Raw genomic sequence first — 12,936 nt, 5'->3', positions numbered from 1 at the left:
GTTTGTTAATTAATTCCTGAACTATGGGATTTTTTTATGACAGAAAAAAACGGGACTGAACTTCAAGAGGGAATAAGGATAAGGAAGGAAAGTATTTTTATCACTGTGGAAGTGCTCTGTATGTACAGCAGAAAAGTAGTTTCAATTTCATGCCATTTGCTGTTTGTTGCCTGGGCAGTAGTGGTTCAAATACGGTCACATCTGGACTTTTTGGCCTATCATAAAGTGTTAGTGTTTCAATTAATGCTTCTGATCTTAAAAAAAAATCTTGTTACTTTTTCTCAGTTTAGACACTTTGTCCTCCTGGAGCTGATTTGTCCCCTCTGATTCTGCAGTATTAGATATGAATTTCCTGCATATCATCTATGGCCTTTAATTACATCAGGGTTAATCTGCCTCATAAAGGGAGGCCATCTCTGTTACCAGACCAGTCTGCATGGAATAGAAAGTCTGTTTGTGTGACTGGTTCCTTGGGGCACTGCAGGCAGGAGGGGCATGAGTTGTGCTGCTGAGGTGCTCTCCCACAGAACTTGGGAATGTGCAGCAGCAGAAGCTCTGCTGCCCAGTTCACCCCACTCTGCCTGTCCCCGGCAGATGCACACCCATGAACCATCACCCACCACTGGCATTTTACTACTCTGTGCCTCTATTCTGAGATCTCCAATGGCAGAAGGCAAGATAAATGAGCTGTTAATTTTATCCCACGTTATGTCACTGTGCAGCTAAAGAATTTCTTCACTGGAGACTGCCATAAGCTAAAGGTCCTTCTGGGCTCCTTCTTTCCCATGAGCTGAATTTTAACACTGTACATGATTTTTAATGCTGTGCAGTAACTGATGGATTGGTTCTGGATAAAGCTATGCAGGGAGAAGCCACTTGCAATTAAAAAACTTCAAGATGTTGCTGTGATGAAAAAAGGTCACTTTGCTGAAGATTGGTTTTCTTCCCTACAATTCTAATCTGGAAAACATTAGCTGGATTTGGTTTTCATATATTTATCCATTAGTTATTTTTCAATGTCATAATTTCCTAAAGCAATGAGATGGTAAGGTTGTGCAATTAACAATAGAAACATACAAAGTGACAAAGCAGGGCTTGTCAGAATGGTTAAACACAATTTGGCATCTCTGATGTTACCATGTACTCTATGATGGGTAAAGGTAGGCATGAAGTAATAAAAACAGTAAGTTGATTTGCACTTTGTCACAAAAGCTTTTTCTTTTTAAGTGTCACATCTTAATCTGGAGTTATGAAAACTACACATTTCATACTGGAAATGTGAAAATGAGTGAAAATGGTGACTGTGACTTTACATACCAGTCATGTCAGTAGCTTAATCTCCCTAGAAGCAAAGAATTAAGCAGGATACTTGTAAAGTCAATCAAAATTAATTAACAAATTACAAATCAATCAATAACACCCCAAAAAGTCTTGTTATGACCTCAGCTACTTGTTTAAGCATAAACAAGCTAATTGGCTGCATTTCCTGTCTAGAAATACGATCATTGCCAATTAACTTAGGACTTAATTAACTCTCTAAGGTGCTGAACTTTAGATATATCATAAGCTGTGTCTTAATGTTATTATTAGTTATTGCAGTGACTCTAGTACATTCTTGATTTATTCTTATTGTTATATAACTATTACATTTACACTTATGATGCTATTAAAAAAAACCCCAAAGCCTTCAATATTACATTAAAGTTAATGCCACATAAAGGACAGAGACATTAAATAAAAGTGGAATTAAGCAGGATGCCATAAGTTTACACTGGAAACTCACCAGTCCAGCTTCTGTTCTCTGCTGGGAGGCACCAGCATAAGAGATTATACATTTAAAGGTATCAATTTTCTTTTGCCTAGTTACAATTGGTCTTTATTTCTGGTCATGAGCTACTGGATTTGCCATCCCTTTGGCAGATGGGAGAAGTTACAGTATTAGCTCCATATTGTTATCCTTACCTTCATTTGAAGATCCTGCTTGTCTCTTCTATAACAAAACTTGGGACAATCTTGATTTTTTTATATTTTTTTCTTCTTTCATGATATCCAAGCAATTTCTTTTTTTTGCCCCCGACACCTCAGTGACCCAGTTTTCTTCTTTTACTTGTCTTTTTGTCTTAATAACTACAAGCTGCTTTTTTTCCAAGGCTGAGAAGAATTTCTTCCATGTTTTCCAGGAATAAACAGTCCAGCAGAACAAGTGATGTGTCTGCTAAACAGAAGAGAGAAAAAGTTGGATCAGCAGAGACATTTAAATCTGTTTCTTTGTTCAAAGCGGATGTTAACGTTAGTTTGGTGGTGTTTGATAAATGTCTCCAGAACACAGAGTGTCTGGAAATAAACCTATACTGGAAGTAATATGCAAGTATTGCTATTGCATCGCAGGCTGGCAATAATGCCACCAGCACACATCCTTGGTAAATGGGTATTTTGTCTTCTGACACTGAAAAAGTCATCATGAAAGTATTCCAATCTTTTATTTCAGAAATACTGTCACCATGTCCATAAGTCAAATCCTTTTTCAGGGCCTTTATTCACTCTTTGATCCAGAAGGACAGTATAATCTAGTCTTCACTGGTGGCTTTGCCACAGTTTTAGCTGGCATCTAGGCTTTGGCTTCTTTACCATTTTATGACTAAGCTGGACAAATGAGGCTAGGAAAGCCAATGTACTTTTTGGCAATGATTACTGCAACAGTAGGCAAACAGAAATATTTTGTTTTATGAAATAATCATTTCAGCTTTACAAAAAGCTCACATCTCCCATGGGTATTACTTTGCGGGTTTGGGCTGGTTTGGGTTTTCTTTGTTTGTTTGCTATGTCCAAACTTAGGAAGTAAATCTGGTATCTGCTTCAAACCTGGCAACCTATACATAGGTGGATTTAGGATTTGAAGGGCTTGTTTTGAGAAAGGAACAGGCTCACAGAGAACCCTTTGATAGGATTGATCCCACTCCTTACAGTTTCTGAGGATCAGGGTACCTGTTTTGTGACTGACTGACACAGGCATACTCATGGCAATGTTACCACAAGTGAACTGAAGCTTCTGCATCTCTCTATCCACTGGTCCGAGTCTGGAGCTACAGTTAAGGTCTAGAACTGCACAGCATCCTGGACAGGCATTATATATATTTTAAACACTTCATGCACATATTTTCTTTTAACTCATGTCTAGATTGGTCACATAATATTTTACCTGGACTTAAAGAGGGTGACTACCCAGGGAAGAGGATTTGGCACTATATGCCAAATATAACAGGTGAGCTATTGTTTCTAAAAAGACTAACGGAATCCAAAATGAAGTATTTGTGTCCTAGAATAGAAATATCCACCCTGGGAGTATCCTTTCTGGAAGTGAGACAGGAATAACTCCTTGGAATAATGCTCTGAGGGCTCACCCCTTTCTGTTTTCTCATAGGTTTTTCCTTCAAAATGTGAAGCAGCCAACACAAACCTAGTGCTGCACACAGAGATGGGCTTGATTATCTTAGCCTACAGTCTCTTAGTTTCTCTCAGACTTGTTATTAAACACTGTTTCACAAAGCTCCTGGTGTTACCCAAATTCATTTATTAAGTGTGCTTTCCACAGAGGCCATGCTGTTATTTCTTTGTAGGAAAAGAGCAGACAATGAAGAATGCATTTTTCTTTTCAGATGTAACTCTAAGTGCCATAGATAAATGGATAATTAGAGTAACATTGTGGGACAAATGGATCACTTCTCATATGCATGTCTGCCTTGGTTTGTCTGTGTGTAACTTTTAGAAAAAACAGGCCTGGGAGAAGACTGAGAACTGGTTGTGCTCATGCAGATCACATTCTTGAGTGCTATGACTTTCTTCTAAGTCCTTTGCCCTTTCCTCTTCTAACTCTGAGGGAATGGTGTCCATTGCTAATGTCCAGGATCCCATCAGTCTCTGTTCTCATGCTCTGTGGTTCAGCTGCTACTTTGCCTCTCCTTGGCCCCAACACTGGGCCAAGCAGGGAAGCAGCTTCTGGACAGGCCTGCCCATGGTTCCTGATGTACAGGGAGAAAATAATGATGTTACTGCTATTGCTGGTTGTTACTGCTAGTGCAGAAGTACAAATATCTTTACAGGCATGTAAGAATTGAGTTATGCCCAGGCATTTACTAGTTATGTATTTGCTTACAGTCATGCAAAGAAACAGTTCAGAGATGGAACAGGGTACATCTATTTACTCTGCTTCCCATTCCTGTGATTTAAAGGATACTCTTAATCATGACTTTATTATACCTGCCACACAATGCTTGTATGTCTGAAAGGAGCTTGGCTGAGAGTACTGACATTTCTTAATGATATTTTGATAATTTTTCTGTAAATTACACTGTTAGGAAATATGCCATGAGGAACTTTCAGCCAAATTTAGATGGGTAAACTTGGACACAGCCCTGGCTGCTCCAAGATGTGTTAAAGATGTTAGGGACCATATTTGAAATTTCTACTGAATTTAAGTAAGCTTAGGGTTAGACCCTTGAAAATTTAATATTTTTTTGGTTTTTTTTTAAATAGACTGGGGAGGCTCTGGAGCCCCAAGGGCAGTAATGGTGTGGAAGGAAGTCTCCAAGGTGTAAGGTAAAAGAAAAGGCTTTCTTCCATGTGAAAACCTAAGGAAGAAGTCTTCCCCTATAGTTCTTTGCACAGCCATTTTAATGTACCCCAGTTCTATATACCCAGTTGGCCTGTTGGCCATCCCTCCCCTTTCTACCTTTTACATCTTACCCCCAGAAGGTTCTCCCTTCCCTGTTGCCCCATTGGTCCTCTTCTGGTGCAATCCTCTGTCCCTGTTATCCCATTGGTTCCCTGACGTGGTGCCGGAATCGCCCGCTAGCTCCCGACAGTGTGCCAAAAGGGGCTGTTCTCTGATATAATTCCATCTGGGTAACACCAGAGCGGGGCTTGCTCTCTCTGGCACAGTGGTGTGCTGAAGCACCAAAGGCAGAGGCAAGGACAAGGGAGAGGTCTATCGTATAGATTCCAAGGTGGCCTATTACCCAAGAGGGTCCAGGGATGAAAGACAAAGAACACAACTGTGCAGAAACTTAAATACAGGGGAGGTCTCAGGGGGAGGGTACAATCTTTAACCAATAAGGGGAAGACTGGGGAGGAGCACAAGGTGGGGTTTGCAATGCACTAACTGATGAGGAGGTCAAGGGGAGGGGAACAGAATAAACAAACCAAAGGAGCCTTGAATATTAAGAGAGTTCCAGAACAGGGGACTAGTACCAAGGGATTTTGACAATGCAGAAGGAGGAGGGGCAAGGAACAATATGGATTAAGAGGTAGACAACTAGGTGGGAGGGTACAACCGGGACTAATCTAAAAATACAGGGGGAAATGGAACAAACCATTCTAAATGAAACACATCCCAAGAGTTGCCCCTACCCCTAACCCCTCCTGTGCACCACTTTACCTTACCCCTATTGGTAAGCTAAAGTGATCTGACCCCTTGAACCTGTATATAACCCTGGACCTTCCTTTGTTCCCTGCTTTTGGTCCCTCTCTGTCGCTGAAGGAGACAAAGTGTTGCTGCTTTGGGAGGCCAAAAGCCTTTATGTAGGGTTTTCTCAACTCTTCTATCCTTCTCCAACCAGGTCACCCTGACTGGTAGAAGGAACAACACCTCTCTTATCTCATTGGTGGGATAAGAGAGAACACACCAAGAATATCTGTTCAGTATTGTTTTGAGAAATATAATCTGTTTACAATAAAACAATCCTTGAGAGAAAACTGTTCACAGGAACTTTTCCCCTGGGAAACAGATGAGCGCTTGACAGGCTGAAACTCTCTCAGGCTCAGAAATCATGTCTATACCCCTCTGGACCGTCATACCAAAAGCCCCTTTCGTTATTCCACTGCTGTGAGCTGAGTGTGTTAGAGTGTGTGTGTCTGTAGAGTGTCTGCTGCCTGGCTGAGGAGCTCCTCGCTGGAGATGACTTTCAGAAAATAGTGTCACCCTACTTTCTGCGCACAAAGCTACAATAGACTGTCACCATACTACTTTTGTAATCTTTAGCTTACCATGTTCTCATAGCCTCATGAGCAAAATTATGTGGGAGTTTGTCTCGGTTCTAGAAGACAGGTGTCTGCTAGGGAGAGCAGGAGCCTCCCTTGGGATGAATGAATGTAGACCCCCTCCCTCCGAATTATTATAAATTTGAAATCAAGGGGCTTTCAGGCAGAGATCTGGGGATAGGAATAACAGTTCTTTACTAGTATAACCAGGCAAACAAACAACAATAACTACAGCAATAACAAGAACACAGAACCAGGGACCCCGGGACAGCTTTCTTGGCTGAGATGGGATGGAGGAGAGGCTTCGTTTTCACAAACCCCTCAGGCAGTCAGTCCCGGTGCTCCTGCAGGGCTCCGAGGAACAGTCGGCTGGAAACAGCAGGGACGAGCTGAGATCCTGGGCTGGTGGCTGAGGTGTATCAGCAGCTCTGCGGTGGTGGCTGGCACTGCCACACGTCCCGGCAGGACAGGGGGTGCGAGGCTACCAACAAAGAGGGGAGAAGGAGAAGAAGCAGCCGCTCCGTCTGGGTGATGGCGAAAATTCCCTTCTCTCCACCGCAGCAGCTTCGCGACTCAGCACACCAACGTCCTTCCCCGAAGCCGAAGAAGGCCCAGCTAAAAAAACCGTCCCCACCCTCTTTTTCTGCCCCCTTTCCCTCCCCGGCCACTCTTTGTCCATTGTGAGCACCCTTAAGTACCGGTAGTTAGCTTGTCTCAGCACATAATGGGTAAAAAATTCCCCGGGCAGGCCAGAAGGACAAAACAAACAAAAAAAAAAGGACACCTAACCCTCAACACTATCCACCCCGAATTTTTTTCCCATACCAAAATGTTACATCAAATATTAAATCTTTAAATTATACACAAACACATACTACTTTAACTATATACATATGTACATGCAGATACAGATACAAGCACAATGTCATAGGTAGTTCACCCTAAAACCAGGTCCCCTTGGGGTATGCACCGGGTCTCTCCATCTTTTTGCATCACCCACCAAGTGCAACCCGGTCCTTGAGCAAAGACAACCCCACGGATTGGACTGTCTTTGCTGGAGGCAGAATTAACCCAAACAGTTTTTCCCAGCATACCTCTCATATGTTCTACTGGAACCTTATCTCCATCTGTCATTCTAAAGGGCTCAGATTGGGCAGGGCCTGCTCGGTTAGTGGAACCTCAGGTGTTCACTAACCATGTGGCTTTTGCTAAATTAATCTCCCAGTTCTTGAAAGTTCCCCCACCCAGTGCCTTCAAGCTGATTTTAAGCAAGCCATTGCACCGTTCAACTTTTCCAGCAGCGGGTGCATGGTAGGGGATATGGTACACCCACTCAATGCCATGTTCCCTAGCCCAGCTGTTNGAGCACCCTTAAGTACCGGCAGTTAGGTTGTCTCAGCACATAATGGGTAAAAAATTCCCCGGGCAGGCCAGAAGGACAAAACAAACAAAAAAAAAGGACACCTAACCCTCAACAGAGTTAAACTGATTGGAATAGATAGTGAGCTAGCCTCAACAAATTGCCCAGGAAGCATCAGCTTAAGGCCCTGGGAAACAGAACACTGAGATGGGACACACTTAGATTAAGGAGAGTAGAATAGAATCATGGGAATTGTTGTGTAGATAAGGTTACTCCACATATAGTTATGTTTCTAGTTCCTGTTCTTGACTGGTTCATAATGTTTCTTATTCTTGTTAATGATTGGTCCCCTGCCCTCAGATTATACCCTTTATATTGTTATATTTATCTTGTTACTGGGTCTTTGGAGTTTGACCCATACTGTGCATAGCTTATGTTCTTCTGTTGTTTTACTTGTTGATAAAGTTCTTTTCCAGGCTACTTCATCATACCTGTCCCTATTTCATTTTGCTACTCCTGGCTGGTCTGGTTCTAAGGTCGCAACACCAACGTGACAAGTGGTGCCCGAACAGGGACCGTGATATTCAGGGTTCTGTTGGGATCAGATCAGTGGAGAGAAGCTGACCGGTAGGACATTCCTTTCCAGAACGGAGAATAAACTAGGTCTGTCAAATAGGGCAGATTAAGGGAGACAGGAAGTTGACCTGATGAGGATCCCTGCAACAGATTGCAGGTGAGCAGAAAGTGGGGACATTCACCCATTGCACCTAGCTTTAACTGGGGGTATGCCCTTTCCAATCAAATTTCCCCAGATGGGTTCATGAACATCCGGAATGCAGATGGATGTATATGGACAGTTTAAGTTACTTTTAGCAGCTCATGGTAAAGAAGTGCAGAAAAGGGAAGTGAAAAGCATCTTAAAGTGTGTTTTTTGTAACATCCCCAATGTCTCGGGTAGAAATATTTTTACAGCGTATTTTTGGGACTCGGTGGGGGTGAAGCTCCCGGCGGGGGGAGAGAGACTCCACAGCACTTGGCATGGTCCTCACCTTCTGTATGATATTAGAGACACTGAAATCAGAGGAAAAGCTTTGTGGTTCCCAGTTCTGTTATTACCTCTTCCCAACCCGAAGACCCTGGAAGTGGGATAAGGGAGGGAACGATCTAACACGGATGAGGTGCTGTCCATCTGCCCTCCTGTGTCCTCCTCCTTCTTGCCCCTTAGACTGCCCTGGAGTGTGATACGGGGTAGAGAATGCCACCGCACACAGATGAAGTCTTGGTTGTTTTTGTTACTCTGCTATGCTGTGCCCCCCTCCACTTAGGACCCAAAATGATGATGGCCATGCCATCTTGGACCCTTTCTGCTCTGCCCCACCTCTTTTCCCATGCTTTTTCCCCAACCTCCTTCTTCTGCCAGAAACTATCTTATTACATCATCCACCCAAGCTGCCATTCCATCCCAAGTCTCTTCCCTCAGCTCTACCCTTTCCACTTTGAGCTACACCCCTTCCAGGGGAACCAGAACCCCACCCACCATGGTTCTAGATGCATTGCCTTCCAACATAGCGGTGCCCAAGCAGCCCTTGTTGAGATCTTTGCTGGAGGCTGAGCACCTCTACCGCTAACCTACCAGTAATAAACTGCTATTCCTCTTCATTCTCCTTGGAAGATGTTCTAAGTCCTCCTGGATCCAGTGCTGCCAAAGACCCCTGGGAGAGGATCCGAGTGACAGTGGTAAAGGAGGGGGACTGGGAAACGTTGTCTGAATTTACAGTTGCTCCAGTTTGCTACAGAAGCGGGGGGGCACAAATCCTGGATGGGAACCACTAATGTATGGGGAGATAAAAGAACTATGCAAAGCAGGTAAGGACTACAGGAGGGAGTCTCCATATTTTAACAACTTCGTTTGGGCTACCTTCATGTGCACGTTTTGATGCTACATGATTTAAAGTACATAATGACTTGTTATTCCCCATGCAGTATATGCTGTGGGAAGTGGGGGTGGAAAAGATTATTAAATTACTTACTTCTGGAATATACTAGTGATCAAACTCGGGCAGCACTAACAAACAGCCACCTTGCACGTGATGGGGTGCAAAGCCAACCTGATGATCAGGCCATGAATCTTCCTAGGCCTGTGCTAGACAACATCAAAAATACAGTCAGGAAAGCACTCATACAGGTACCTGACAGCAACACACCAGCACTCAGCTTTGCTGATATAAGGCAAGGGCCCAGTGAAACGTATATGCTATTCATTGAGTGTCTTAAGCCCTTGACAGACAAATAATCCAAGACAGAGATAAGGATTACTGAAAAAATTGCTATATCAGATGCAAACCCTGAGTGTAAAAGGGTGTTGCGTGCTCTCTCACCTGAACCAGAACGAATATTGACACAAATGATCGAGGCCTGCAACTGCCTTGGCACACTGGAACAGTCTGCCACCTTACACGCACAAGTGGTAGGACAAGAGGTTGCAGAAACTTTAGCTGCTATATGGATAATTCCCCCAAGGGCAAAACAGCAGAGCCCAAGACTATGCTTTGGATGTGGTAAGCATGGACATTTCAGAAACGACTGCCCTCGACGAGGAGCAAAATCCCTTCCTAGGACCTGTGGGTGCAAAAAGGACTTCAGGCACACTAACCAATTTCATCCCAGACAGGAAAATTGTAGCAAGCTGCTTTTGGGAAGCTTCCAGCAGCATGTGGGATGGCCCTGTGCAAGGACACAAATGCTCCAGCTGACTATGCCCACTGTCACTGAAGAACAAGTGACCCAGAACTATACCATCTCCTCACAGGACTTCTAGCAGCCTTGCCCCTAGGTGGCAAGTTGAAGTTGGCAAGTGCCAAACCAGTAATGGTGACAGACTGTTTTACACATGCTTTGTCTACAGATCGACTAGACCTGGAAGATCGACCCTGTGACCTGTTAATTTTGGGGAATTGCAGATTAAGGCCCAAAGGATTTTTTTGTGTTACCATCTGTGCTGACAGTGACATCACAGCAAGAAATCACAGTATTAGCTATGTGTCCTGACCCACCTTGTTATATTCCCCAAGAACTAATAATCACATAGGCAATCTTACTCCCCCCAAAAAAACATAGACTGCACACCGGAATCCCTGCTAATGTGGACACAGGTAATCAGCCACAACAGACCTCAATTAACCTGCACATTGGAACTTAATACAGAAAGGGTTGTTTTAATAGGACTTGTAGACATAGGTGTGGATGTGATGGTCATCTCGCAATCAATGGCCTTCCAAGTGAATGTTTATACCAGCTTCAAGAGTGCTATCAGGGATGGGAGGTAACAGCAACAACGTTAAGAGCGTGCCAATCAAGTTCAAATGACCTAAAGGTCATCTTGCTACCACCAGACCCTTCGTGGTAAGGGCCCCCATAGTTTTGTGTGGAAGAGGTGCTTTGTCCCAGTGGGGAGAATGCCTAGAAACAGATTTTTAACTGGGGCCATTGAGCAGTGTGACACCCTTAAATTAACCTGGAAAACAGAAACCCCTATGTGGGTAGATGAGTGGCCCCTTCCTGAAGAAGAACTGGTCATGCTTGAGTCTCTAATGCAAGAACAACTCCAAACAGGACACATTGTACCAACCACAAGTCTGTGGAACAAGCCTGTTTTTGTTATCCAGAAGCAAAATAAGTGGTGCCTCTTACAAGATCTGTGAAAAATCAATGTGTTCTTAGAAAACAGGAGCCCATTACAACTCAGCCGCCCTTCACCAACCATGATTCCCAGGAAGTGGAAGTTAACTGTCATTGACCTCAAGGACTGCTTTTTTAGAATACCACTGCAGCCTGAGGATGCTCCATGATTCGCCTCCTCCATCCTGAGTATCAACAGGCACCTTTTCAGCTTTACCACTGGACAGTGTTACCCGAAGTGATGAAGAACAGCCCAACCATGTGCCAGTGGTTCAAAATCAAGATTTTAGTTCCAGTCCATAAGAACCACACACAGAGTGTGATCTATCAATATATGGACAACATCCTGATTGTTATGGAAGCCAACTTGACTCTGAATGTCATGCTGGAGAGCACCACCATGGCTAACCGGCAAGCCGGCCTCACAACTGCTGATGGAAAAAATACAATGGATACTGCCGTGGCAGTATCTTGGATTTCAGCTCTCTTCTTAGACTATACAGCCACAGCTGCTCCAACTAAATGAAGATTCTCAGACATTATATGACTTGCAAAACTACTTGGGACCATCAATTGAGTCAGACCCCTACTCAGAATTACAAATGGAGATCTAGCCCCACTATTTATGTTGTTGAAAGGAAATTCTGAACTGAACTCATCCAGGCAACTATCTAAGGAGGCAAAAGATGTCCTGGATGAAGTGTCTCGAGCACTTTATCCAGGGCACTCCAAACCTGCCAAGCACACAGAATGAATCCAACTTTTCCCTTTCTGTTGGTCATTTTGGGAACTGGACCCCAGTTATATGCCCTAATTTTTCAGTGGGATCTTGAAATACCTGACCCTTTGTTAATTTTAGAATGGGTTTTTCTACCATACCAAACAGTAAAAACCCTAATGGACGAAATCGGAAGTGATGGCTCAGCTCATCATAAGAACCAGGTCGTGATTGAATTCCCTTTCAGGAAGGGATTTCCTTACTATATTTTTATGAGTTACTACAATATAATTAAATTAAATAATACTTCAACAATCAGAACATCTACAAATTGCACTAGAAAATTTTTCAGGTCAAATTTCAACACATTATCCTAAACATAAGTTGTTACATTCTTCCTTTAATTTAATTCCTAAGCCATTGAAAAGTGAAGTGCCCTTAGGCACAATCACCTTATTCACAGATGGGTCAGGAAAATCCCATAAATCAGTCATTGTTTGGGAAGCCTACACTACACAAACTTGGGAATCAGATATCGAAAACATAGAAGGCTCTCCTCAAGTTGTTAAGTTGGCTGCAGTTGTCAGAACATTTTCAAAATTTACGTGCCCTTTTAATTTGGTTACAGATTCTGTTTATGTTGCAGGAATCATGGAAAGAGCAGAAAATTCAATTTTGAAGACCATTTCTAATGATCAGTTGTTACTTTACTTAAAATTTAATTTTCATCCTTTCCCAGAGACAGCATCCCTACTTTGTTACGCATGTACGTTCACACGCTTCCTTACCAGGAATCATCATGGAAGGAAATACACAAATGACAGCCTTGCCATGACGGTACAGCCCACATTGCCAAATATTTTTGAGCAAGGGTGTTTAAGTCAGTTCTTTTTCCACCAGAACACTGCTGCTCTAAACCAAATGTTTAACATCACAAGTGACCAGGCCCAAGCAATTGTTGTCACATGCCCCAGCTGTCAAAAGTTCTCTTACCATCAGTAGGGGCAGGAGTAACTCCTACAGAGCTTCGTAGTTTACAAAGCTGGCAAAGTGACATTACTCATTATGCACCCTTTGTTCACTTCAAGTATCTGCATGTCTCAATAGATATCTTTTCCGGAGTAGTTTTTGCTTCTGTTCATAT

The sequence above is a fragment of the Parus major genome, chromosome 4A (assembly GCF_001522545.3).
Source record: "Parus major isolate Abel chromosome 4A, Parus_major1.1, whole genome shotgun sequence".
Classification (NCBI taxonomy): Eukaryota; Metazoa; Chordata; class Aves; order Passeriformes; family Paridae; genus Parus; species Parus major.
Note: the sequence above shows the minus strand (reverse complement) of the source record.